Source organism: Podarcis tiliguerta (assembly GCF_965153285.1).
Source record: "Podarcis tiliguerta genome assembly, chromosome: 1".
NCBI lineage: Eukaryota > Metazoa > Chordata > Lepidosauria > Squamata > Lacertidae > Podarcis > Podarcis tiliguerta.
The window spans coordinates 60,769,623-60,782,623 of NC_139534.1; the positions used below are offsets into that span (position 1 = coordinate 60,769,623).

The 13,001-nt window shown below is 40.2% G+C and overlaps 1 protein-coding gene across 11 annotated transcripts in view; it reads left to right on the forward strand.

Moving 5' to 3' along the window:
- TSPAN4 (tetraspanin 4) overlaps positions 1-13,001 on the forward strand; it is a 503,822-nt gene that overhangs the window by 452,991 nt on the left and 37,830 nt on the right. The window lies entirely within an intron of this gene.

Below are 13,001 nucleotides of genomic sequence, written 5' to 3' on the forward strand. Positions count from 1 at the left end.
AAATACAGAGAATTCTAATCAGGGAAGGCTGATGAAAACTCATGCACTAAAAGGCAGATAGTAATCACATTAAGATGTTCATTAGTAAGGGTATTTATGTTGCTGTGAAAGTTTCCTAATTGGATATTGTTATAGACATTCACCAGGAAATGAGAAATTGGGCTTTGTTGATATGTAAATGTTGACAATTTTTACCTGGTTTTGTTGGAACTGTTAACAGAGAAGGCTCCTTTGATGATGCTGTCAATATGTCTATTCTGACTAGCTCTACCTAGATGACTAGAAACAGTATTTACTCAGAACTGCAACTGTAGCTGTTAGGCTTTGTATACACTAAAGCGTTAATGTGTACAAATCTGATTTTTCCATGTGCCTCTTTGTGACGTTTCATCTGCACATTAGTGCTTTCAGTTTAAAACTTTCTCAGTGTTTCTCGTGCACACTAGTAGGTGGTGCTTGGTAGGATGTATTTTGTGTTGTTACTCCTTCCCCTCAATTACTGCTCTTTGCCCACTGAAAGTTCTCAAAGCCTGAGGCCCTTTGGAGGAATGCATGCAGTATGCATACACCTTTACAAAAATGTTTTGTTCATGTAAAGCCATAGCAATGAGCTTTCAAACAAAGCAGGCAATTTTGTATTTTTATCTTTTTTTCAAATACATATTTTTCAATTTGTGGGTTTTGCACAAAGCAACAGTTTCAAAAAGAAATACATATCTGTGGGTTGTGCCTGCCCACCTTGCCAGGTAGAGAAGCAGCAACCCATCAATGAGCTCCTCGCCAGGGCAAACAAAATTTGGGTAGGCAGATGCATGGGCACCTCCAAACCACAGACACTCTATGAATACCACAAACACAGAAAGCTGCATAAAACCATTTATTTTACAGGCAAGTGCATATAGCCAAGGTGGGATGGGAAGTGGGATTTTGGAGAAGAGGGATTTTTAGATACTGTAAGTGTTCTTTTTCATTTCCCCTTTTCCTTTCCCACCTCCTGTTGATGCAAGAGCAGTTCCGTGCAAAACAGCTTTTCTTTTTTTTTAAAAAAGTGCCTTCAGCAACAACCTGTGGAAATAGACATGCTGCATGCTTTCTCTTGGGCTGATGAAAACCAAATGGCTAGGTTGTGCTCAGCCAATGAGGAAACAGACATGAGGGTGATAGATGGCACCCAGCAAAAAGTCACCACAAACATTTTTTTTAAGTCCACACAATGTGTTTCAGTGTGCCAATATGTGGGTAGCAAGAGATGTTATACTGCATTCTACTGTCCCCATTCTATTGGATTATCCATGGATTGGGAAAACCCAAATTAATGGGGGGGTGGGAAGCTGCAGGTTGCCACTAGGATAAGATTGACATTCTGTAGATGATGCGAAAAATATGCACACATGGGATGCATCGAATCCACTTTAAACTGCTGTGTGCTCATAACCTTAATCCCAGGGCTTTTCCTGATCTTTTCTTGTTTTAAGTTAAATTGTCAGCTCCCTCCACCTTCCCCTCCTTGTCCAGCCATGGAGACTAAATAACCTTTCCCCCCCCGCCCCCCCCAGTTGCTGGCTTCTCTTGTCAAGAGTAGAGGTTCAGCAAATACTCTGCCCCCTTGTTCCCTAATAAGCTGGTGTGCATGAAAATATGGGGCAACAAAAAGACACAATCTGTCCCCCACACCAGCCTGCTTGCTTGTTCCATGTAGCGAATTATGAGATAAAAATGCTTAAATTTCCTGGCCACACACACACACACTGAGTAGCTCATTCTAACCAGTATTGGCAGGTTCCCATTGGGCCTGGTAGAGCAGAAGGCAGAGAGACCAACAGCAGAGCAAATGGTAGGCAGAGCCAGGTAATTCTAGTTTTGTCCATGTCCTCCTCCCTACTGAGTTCCACATGGGCAAAACTGAGACTAAGGAAGAGGAGGCAGGCAGGCAGGCAGGGCTGCTCCAAGGCTGGTAGTAAGAAGGCAGATTGAGGTTGGTGGGGCAGTGCCCTGTTTGTCCTAACAGACCCCCCTCCGCTGATTCTAATTATGTAACTAACCTGTGAGGTATGTTTGGCTGAAATGCAGTGATTTACCCTGGGTTTTCAACATCCAAGCCCAGTAGGTTAGTCACAGTACCACAGAGACTCTGCCGAAAGACCCAGAATTGTGTTTTTTGCCAATTGCCAGAGAGATGCGCGTTCAGAGTTACCATGCCAGATGATTTATATTGTCAGTGGTAATTTTAAATTACTCACATGCTGTAATAACTCATGAATTAGCTGTTGCCTCTTAAGAGGGAGGCTTGTGCATAATAGAAAACAGATTAATGAAGGGATCTCTACAGCGTGCAGCAGTATTCAAAAAAGAAAAAAGGAAAAAAAGAGCTAACACCACACTTGGTATGCTAAAAAGGGGGAAATAATGAAGAAAGTTATAGTGTCATTATGTGATTCAAAGCCTGTGTGTGTTTGGGGGGGGGGTTTACTGGGAATAAAGCATAGAGCTGTCCCACTTCACAAACACCCCTCTGCCCTAATCTCTGAAAAGACAATGAAAACCATTAGAAGGACCTGGGTGAGATGGTATTTCAGTGAGATTGTTTGGGGAAATAAAATGTTCAGAGCAATATATATGTAGACTACATCAGTGATAGGCCACTCATAACAAAGGCAACATAATTAAAAGAGGAAAATAGTTGCAGATTGCTATGTATAAGTATGTAGTCTGTTCAGGCATTGCATTATGAGGTTTAGGGTTATATTTTATTGCATTATGCTTATGACACTGAAGTCTTGCCCAGACACAGTGTATTGTTGTGAGGGGTTTTTTTGTGGGGGCCCCTAAACCCTAGAAATTAATAAATGGTAGTATTTTGATTATTTGTGATATGAATGAAAAAAACATGCTGCAGAACTAGGCCAGACTAGGAATCTCTGAGCTGGGTTATGCAAACTAACCACGCCTAGCAAAGGTGTTAACATGACAAAAGGTGTTGATGGCCCATCTAAGAGGAATTTTGGGTCTGGGCAGACAGTGGTTGCCAAGGTGATGGTGTGTGTGAGAGAGAGGTCACAGGAAAAGAGTCCTGGAAAGAATGAGAGAAGAAAGACAGAGATCCATCTTGGGCAGGCTGGCTGAAGGCTGACTGGGAGAGATGTCTTTGACTCCGGTGCTGCACTGCTATGGGGAACAGCCCAAGCTGTAAGATATGGACTCCCTCCATGCAGACTGTAGCTGTCAATATGAGAATAAACCATATTTCTTAAAGCTACAACAGTCTGTGACATGTCTTCAGTTCTCCTAAGGAGCACGAACGGTGGGTGAGTACCTGGAACCCTCTGGAACCTTGCTATTGCTTGGTAGAGAGAGGGGGGAGGCACCCAACTTTTCTAACAGTATGTATGAAGGAAGGATGAAGGAGGGGGTTCTATTGTTTTTTACACACACACACACACACACACACACACACACATATTCTTCCAGTTGGTTAGCTGAGCGAGTGGGGTGAGGAGCATTTCTTTGAATTTGTTCCTCTTCTTCTTTGCTTGCTGCTCTCCCATTAGTATCCCCATCTCAACAGAATTCGTTACCATTGGCTGACCAGCTTGTCTGCCTAATAGCTAATGGTACAATTTCAGATAAATGATTATTTTCCTTAGTTATACAGCCCTTAACTATAGTGTGAGGTCAGATGGACATATCTCCAGGGTTCCAGTACTGAAGCAAGAGGTGAGAATGTATATCTGCATGGTCTATGTAGCTTTCACCATAACTAAGAAAGATCATTCCTCTGTGTTACATGCAGTCCAGTTGTAGCATAAGTTCTGGCTTTAATATTAATATTGTATCTTTTCCAGAATGCACCATTAAAAGTGTGACTTGGCCACTTTACAATTGTGGCAAAGGGTTATTTTAAAATGTATCTAAAATAGAAAACAAAAGGCATTATTTAGATTGCATAAGGATATTGAGCTACTGGATATTAAGCTATATTTTGGTTCTATCTTTTTTATGGAAATAATAAAATGATCATAAAAGGTATGGCCAGTTATTGTATTTATTGAAATCCTAAAACAGTGGCTCTTGAATATTTGAAAGCTCCAAACTTGCAAGTGGATTTAGAACTAGGGAATAGTTTAATGGCTATAACAAGACAAGTTATAGCACCATTATGGAAATCACCAAGAATCCCTTTCAATATCAAGTTGGTATGAGTGAGTTTGAACAGTAGCATTTTTGATGATGCTTACATATTATAAGAGATTTAAGAAAGGACATTTGCCAGACAAGTTTATTAAAAAGTGGAATTCATTTATAAATCACTGGAGCATGAAATGAAATATCAAGATAGTATTCTGTCATATGCATTATTCTCATTGATGTAAGTTTGGGCTACATGGATTGGTGTAAGTTTCATTTATACTTTATAAATATTGTATTTTGACAGAAAATAGAATGATTTATGTTTTAGGACAATTTCTTTTAGATGTATTTGTAATTGCACATAATAATAGTGGTTTCATGGGAGACTCTTATCTCTCCCCTCCTGGTAGAACATAGGTGGCTAACTCTGTAGACACTCAGCAAAGGACTTGGTGTATTTTCTGCCTGTGATTCTATGACATGCTTCAGGGAGGAATGAAAGAAAAGTCAAACTTCAGTGGCAATGTGTTCCTCAGGAAGGAAAGAAGGGAGGGAGGGAGGGAGGGAGGGACTGCCAGAAGGTTAGATATGAAGTACAAGTTAACCTTTTCAAACCCAGCTGTCCATTATACCCTGATAGCTAGTTTTCTGTGAAGAGTGTGTGTGTGTGTGTGTGTGTGTGTGTAGCTTTGTTAGTTGTGTGAGTGTCCACTTGCTGACAGTTTGAAATGGTGCTTCCAAGAAGTAGATTTAACACGTGAGTACTAGGCTTCAATGTCACTCTAAAGTGTTATGGAATGCACTGGTTGAGGATGCAATCCTAACCCCATTTATCTCGGAGTAAGCCCCAGTGAATTCAGTAGGACTTGCTTCTGAGTAGATGTGGTTAGGGATTGTGCTGTAAATGAAGTTATAGGACTTGAGAGATACAGAAGCTATTCATACCAGACATTACAGTTCCAACCCTTAGCAAGGTCTCTGTTCTTTCTGTAATTGATAGCATGTCTGGGATTTACCTTAAAAGGAATCCAGCATCATTTAAACAGCTTTTCCTTGTCCCAGGAGGTGGCAATTTGTGCTTCATCAACAAGGGCAGGAAATACATCACACAGGATGTTGTTGGTATCAATCTCTCCCCCAAAACCTTTCTCACAAATGAGTATAGCCACAAGGCAGCAGAAGTTTAGGATCAGAGTTTTCCTTCTCCCAGATGGGCTACCTTCCCAGGTTGATGAGCCCCATCTGCCCCTCATTTCCCTTTAGAGCATGTGCAGAAACTGCCTTCTTGACCATTGGACCCACTATTGGTCTTGTCCACTCAATCTGACCTGTTTTCGTATGCAGAGTCCCAAACTCACAGTGGGTTTGAGACCCATCAGCTGCCTTCACCTGGTTTAGCTGGCCAGTTGAAGCTGTTTCCCAGGTTGTGGCTGCTCTCTCAACCTGACAGCTACTAGAAGCCACAGGTGAGATCTGAGTACAGGGTGGGAGACCAGAAGTGGACAAAATACCCCAGAAGGAACTCCACCAGAAGTACTACCCCTCTCCTAAAACCCCATACACCCAATTGATAGGGCACTGTGCTCTCCACCCATTTTATGGTTCTTGTTTTTGTAAATCAGACTTGTACAGAACAGCCCTTTAAATAGAGAGCTGCCTTCTGATAGCACTTCAACAGAGAAGTGTCCTCTGTCAGGTAGGACCCTACATACCATTTTTAGATTTGTGTGCCCAACCTTCTCCTGACAAGAAGGGGAAAATATTATTTCTTCATTATTTTGTGATGAATACTACCGAATGAGGACAACTTTGATTTGGCTCCCCAAGCTTCTCTCATTAATGGAACTCAGCGCAACAGATTCAAAGGCCTGGAATATTACCACTCACGTCCAAACCAAGGAGAATTGGGTTTATACCATGAATAAATCAGGCTCAGTTGGTGTCTTGTGTACTGCATGTATCTAGCAATCAATATGGTATCTGTAGCACAGACAGTTCTCTTGATCAGTGTTGTTATGCACAGTTCTTCCTTGATATAAAATAGAAAAATAAAGATGGCCACTTTTTGGCATTTGGGAAAGATAAGCAGAAAAATCAGAAAGCTTCCCGTCCTCCCCTCGCTCACGTAACATTAATCTGATAACTTGATCTCACAACTCAAATCATAAATGACATTATTTCCAGTTGGCATTTCTGTTTTTAAAGGATTATCTCCCTTCAGACACTGATCATTTCTGACTTTTAAAAGGATGGGTTACATGGACTGAGTTGGTCTTTGAGCCTAGTTTAATGCACCTGAGACTTGCAATTTAATTACATGTGTTCCCGAAAGAAAACTACCTCACAAGTAAGAAACTGAGGTCTGCTGATTTGCACTAATGCAAATCAAATTGTGATAGATTTTGCTACTTCACCTTTTCATGGGGATCTCCTCTTTAACCCTTCTATTGCAGCTTATGCAGAAGCTGTGTTAAAATTGGATCAGCAGATTATGAAGTTTGAAGGGATCATGCCTTAAAACATATCTTTATATTAATATGTAAGTCATCTGTTACAAAACAGACCCTAAACTTTGTAACTTGTTATGAAACATGATTCAGCATTCAGATTGCTATTATGTAGGGACAAAACATACTCACAGTATGTTGAGAGCTAATATATTTACTTATTTGCTTCACAAGAGAGACATGCAGTACTGAGTATTATGAAAAACTCTCAGTGAGTCCTAGAAGATTGTTTAGCTTGCATCAGTTCCTTTTCTTTTCTCATTAGGGAATTTTTCAGAGTTACTTTAATGTTTCCTAAAGGTAAGAGATGCCATTTATACTGAATCAGATCAATGTTGGATTGTTCACAGTACTGGCAGTTACGTCAGTCAACACTTCTGGGTCACAGAGAGGTCTCTTTTATCTAAAGTTCATTAACTGGAAATTGTAGGGATCAAGTCTGGGGTGTTGTTCATGCAAAGTCTTTGCACTGTTCCTGAGCTAATGGTTTCTCTGATTCAGTTCAGTTTCTCCAGAACTATGCATACGTCACAAGTTGGGCAAAACAAATATTTCTTTTTGGCTACATCATCTCCTTCAAGTCTTCTTGACTTACAGGTTTCTAAATAGAAGAAAATGCCTTAGGGATGATGGATAAATAGCACAGCTGTGATCCCTCTCTTCAAGACCTTATGCCAGCTGCCTGCCACAGTTTGTGTTCTAGCTCTTTTAAACCTCTTCACTTCTGTTCTTGACTATACTACTTCTACCACCTCACCTCATTTCCTTGACATACCATTAAAAAGAAACCAAAACAGCTGGCATAGAAAATTATAGTGACAATAATCTACCCCCTACTTCCTACCCTGGCCACATTTTGTTGCATTGGCTTCTTACATTTTGTGTTGTGAGGTTTAACATGTATGCAAAGAGGGCCTGAGTTAATTCCACCAAGAGTTAAACCTATTTCCCCCCCAGAGGAAAATACATGCAATTTCAAGAAGACCCATCTCACTGTCCCTGCCATAGAATTATCACAAGCATCCCATCATATCACCTTTCCATCAACCTCACTCCACCCATTTGAAGGGCAAATGTGAGTGTAACATTTTCAGAGTCACGGGGCTTATTACAGGCACATTGTTTTCACAGTGTTAACTCTGTAAATAATGGGTCAGTGATAACTTATTCTGCCCTTCTACATTTAACAGCTGTATTTCTATTTCTATTATGGATGTTCTACCAAAGGCAAAAATAAAGGCTAGATTTACTTACTTTTTCAGTGTTATATATCATTCCCTATTTGGCTTATTTAATCAGTTGTCCCCCATTCTTCTGATTTATGCATAGAACTTTAGTATCGCTATTTAACACTTCCAAAATGAGAATTATAAGCCCAGGGTTCTTTTTTTTTTTATTCAGTAAAGGTCAAAAGAATTCTTCTTTACAAATACAAAAAGTGAGAATCAGATTGCAGTATTATTACGGAGATTCGTGTTATTTGGCCTAGCTTGTGGTTTTTGAAAACTCAGATTTGCAAAGATGAAGTTGAACATCCAATTAAAGGCTGCTTAGGGCAGATCCTGATGCTATTTTGGCAAATGTATATTTCCACAAGATAATAGGAGAAAACAGAGGCAGGGCACCTAGCAGGGGAGATCAGCAGAAAGATGAGTTGCTTCACCCTTCCTGTGCTCACCAGTTTTCCCATACATAATATCCACCCCTCGGCTTCTTTACCTTCAGTTCAGCTTCCCCACAGTTTCATATCCCTACTGGGGAAAGCATCCGTTTAAAACTGTCAAGGGGCATTTACAGAGAAAAGTCCTTCCTTCTTGTAAGTGATGCTCCCCTCACACATTAGATTTACTAAAGAAACATGAGCTTAGGTCTTCCATGTTTTCCTCATAACATGTGGTTCCACCTTTAGGCACAAAAGTACATGGTGTGTGTGTGTGTGTGTGTGCAGAATTCTCTCAAAAATTTCTTCCCTATTTCCAATTATAAATATTGTTAGATTTAGGGATTTTAGGAGCAGAGTATAAATACTCAGTTCAGCAAATGGATACTCAGTATTGCTGCATTAATATAATAATACCTTGAAGAGTTTGGAGTTAGATTTTGTACAAGTATTATACGAAATTGAGTTTCAGAAAGAAAATTTGCAAGGTATTAAAATGACAAAAGCTGAATTTTAACCATTTCAAACATTTGTCAGATTTTGAATGTGTGTTACCATTTTGTTTAAGCTGGGTCTGAGCTGGGTTGAAGGAGGCAAAGTAAAAGTGGCTGTCAGTGCTGGATGTCAAACTTCAGGGTGAGCATGATCCCTTTGAGAACCGGGCCACAGGTTAGATAGGGTATGTGAGGCAGGAGGAACTTGGCCTACATGGAAGTGAACAGGCCTAAATTATCACTTACTAGGCCACAAAGAACTGAGTGTTATATTTTGTTCCGGTTTTACAGGCCCATTGAAGTCTAAGACCATGACTGGGATGGAGTAAATTCTCATCCCTGAAAGCGCTACCACATTAGATGTACATGCAGTGATGTACAGGTCCTTCTGAACCCAGAAAGGGGCAGAATGGGGGTGGAACGGGGGCCAGGCGTGCTTATACATGCTCTGCTGACACACATGGGGGCTGGTAACAGAACCCTCACACAAAATGGTCACCACCTGTTGTTTTTTCATCTGGGCACTCTCTCCAGATACTGCGCTTTGAGAGTGGCAGCTGCCTTGTACTGCATAAGGAACCTGTTGGGAGGAGCAGAACTTGGATCTGATTGCAGCACCCTTGTTTGTAGTATGCACCCGTGAGGCCATACATATCCACTTGGAAAGTTCTGCAACTCCAAAGACATCTGTTGTGATGTGGAGTATGCTAGATAATGGACAGCCACTCTGACCTTAATTTCAGGACCCATGCCAAGGCAAATATGAATCTGTACCACTGGGCCAAGTGGCCTACATAAATGAAAGACACATTGAACACATAGTTTCATTCTCTTGAGATTAGTGCAATGTTTCAGATAGGCTATTGAGAATGAATGTGCCCATAGCAAAATTAAGGATTGAATTGAGTTATTAATCAAGTGCTGCATAAGGTGAATAATTCAAACTGTTCGTACCATTGTAACAATTGTGGTTACTAGGCATGATGGCTATGTTCCTCCTCCACATTAGTCCATATTCTGAATACCTATTGCTGGAAACCACAGGAGGGGAGAGTCCAGTGCTAGATTTAATTCCCCACCTGCGAATGCCTGTGCTATTAGATGCGAGGATGCAGAATGGTGTGGCAGTGTCAACAAAAAGAATGATGGGCACATGCAGACACAGGTATTATTTAAATACAACTAGACATATAAAAAGCATTAGTACTCCCTTCTGGGAATCCCTGACCTTTGGTGCTCATGGCTTAATGGAGTCTCAGAATAAAGCACTAATGCATTAAGAAGGCTCTTATAAACAAAAGTTCAGTTCCATACCAAAAGCTACAGTTTCAAGTCTTGGAATCAATGCACCTGCTTGTTACAGGTAGGAAACCCCTTGATTCATGTAATACAATCTCAACTTTTTTACCTCATTGAAACCTTCTTTTGCCCTTTAGCTGTGTATCAACTGTTTTATTTTATTTTTAAATTAATTTTGTTTCAGTATGCATTTTATATAGCAAAAACTACCTTCCCTGAATTCATTTTTCAAGTGCACTAAAATATCACAGAATTGTAGAGTTAGAAGGGAACACAAGGATCATTGGCTCCAACCCCCAGTTAGTTAAAATACATAAACCAGAATCAGATGTAATCAAATATTAGCAGTGATATGACCCACATAGCATTTCATGGAGAGCAAAAATTAAAAGTGCATGCAGTTCCTAACAGCTTGATCATATACTATGAAGTGCATCTCTCATTAATTCTAGCAGAGAGCCACTCCTATGTTGACAACAGGCAGCTTCAGCCTTGCTTCTCACCATAGACTCCCATTAAAGCCATCCGATAACCACAGCAACTTAAGAATGGTATGTGAAACCAACCTGCCTCTCATGTGGGGAGGCCCCAACCACACCCCTCCCTCCCTTCCCTGGCTCTCACCCAGAGATGGGGATCTATAATGAATACAAGAGTGCTCCCTGCCCCAAACTCCTCCATGGGAGAGCCCAAAGGGGTAATATCCTTAGTTGTCTCTCCTGTGACATACCCTCCAACATTTCTCCAATGAGAATAGGGACATCCTGTTTAAGAATAAGAATAAGAATAAGAATAATACCCTGTCCATCTGACTGGGTTGCCCCAGCCACTCTTGGTGGCTTCCAACATATATAAAAACATAATAAAGCGTTAGACGTTTAAAAAACTTCCCTATACAGGTCTGCCTTCAGATGTCTTCTAAAGGTCGTACATGTACCTATCTCCTTGGCTTGGGAGTCACATAACTGCATACCCTCTGACATTTCTCTGATGAAAATAGGGATGTCCTAAGGAAAAGCGGGACATTCTGGGATCAAATCAGAAACCGGGACAGCTTCTGTCAATCTGGGACTAGCCCTGGAAAATAGGAACACTTGGAGAGTCTGCTGTGGAAGCTGCAAACCTCTGTGGTTTGCTTTCAGAGTTTCTATTGCTGCCCTAGTCAAAAATTCCTGACTCCATTTTTAACCTCATTGTTTGGATTCTCATAGTTGTTTTACACAACTGTGCGTTTTATTTGTGTCATTTCTTTTGCATCTTCCTGATACATTCTCTTTCCTACACCTTTGAAATTAGGTAGTCAAGCCCAGAAGAGTAAAATAGTTAACATGAAAGCAATTTTTCACAACCTAGTGCAATAAATTAATAACTGAGGCAGAACCAACCATGGGTTGGGTGAGGGGGGGAAATGCATAAAATGAAAAGAAATGATTAGTATTGTGTATTGGAACAGACAGGACATTTTTTATTCATTCCAAGAGCATTTTGAAGTGTCACTATATATTTAAGCCAACATAATGTGTTGACAGTAAGCTGTTCTGTATACATAAAACTGTTAAACAGAGTATAAAATGAATGTTCATGTGCTGTGACTCCACATGGGCCAGTAGATAACAGCCCTCATCTCATACGTTGCAGTTGCCAATGAAAACAAATATTTCAAAGTTACCAGAAATAATAAATAAATAACATGTTCTTAAAAATAGCACTTAATTAAATATAGCCTGAATCCACTATTATTCTCAACATTTAAATGTGTGGAAGAATTCCTGTTGCGGTAAGAGTCTTTGTGGTCATATGATATGCCCCCAACTTGTCTGCTTGATTGACTGATCAAAAACATCCAACCAATAAAAAATTGAAAATCTGAATGCTAGATGAATTTTAACAATAAATAAATCTGTCTGCATTGTTAACATTAGACGCTTGGAATACAATAACCCAGCAGCTTACATGGGGGTTACATTCTGGGGATCCCTCCTGAAGCCAAAATCATGTATCATCAACCCATTGGTTTCAATGGTGGGTGGGATTGTCAAAGTCATTTTCCGTGGAACCCTGCCTCCTTTCTGCTCCTGAAAAGAAAAGAAGCACACACGTAAAGCTGAATGCACACAAGTTAAATGTACACAAAATGTGGGCTTGCTGTATTCACAGTTTGTATAGGTAATATGTGGCGTCACATCAGGGTACATCCCATATAGTAAAGAAAGTAAAATGTCAGATAGATTTTACCAGATGGCTAAAATGTAGTAATAGATGAGTAGTGTTTGTTGAACATAACATGGAGAGGAGAGGGAAATTACACATCAATTATAGTAAAAGAATGGGTTCTAGACCAGGTGAACAATTCAATTAAAATAAAGTTAGTGAGGGAATATTGACATAGGTAAAACAGCAGAAACTCTAAAGAGGAAGACAAGAGACAAGACAAGATAGAGCTAGAGGCAGCTTCCTCTGTTCCTAGACCAGGAAGCATTTCTAAGCAGTGGCTGCATTCCAAGAAAAGTTAGTCACCCTCTTGCATCCCATTAGTTACAAGTAACTTGTCCCATTGGATTCAGTGAGACATTATTGTGTTTCTGATTTAGGGATAATGGGTGATACCCATTATTATTACTCCTAAAAACACTGTGTTGATATCCAACTAAATCATACTCAAAGTAGACCTATTGGAATCAGTGGAGAAGTCTTTTTTATTTTAATATGTCTACTCTGAGTATGATTTAGTTGGATATCAACACAGTGTTTTTAGGAGTAATAATTCCCCAGTTTTTATTCATGCATTGCAAGGATTCACCCCACCGCACCCCGCTTCTGTTAGCATGACAGGAAGAATACATTTCCCAGCACTCAGATGGCAGTATTGGTCACCAGAAGGAGAAAAAAAACCTCTTTCAAATAGCAAGAAAG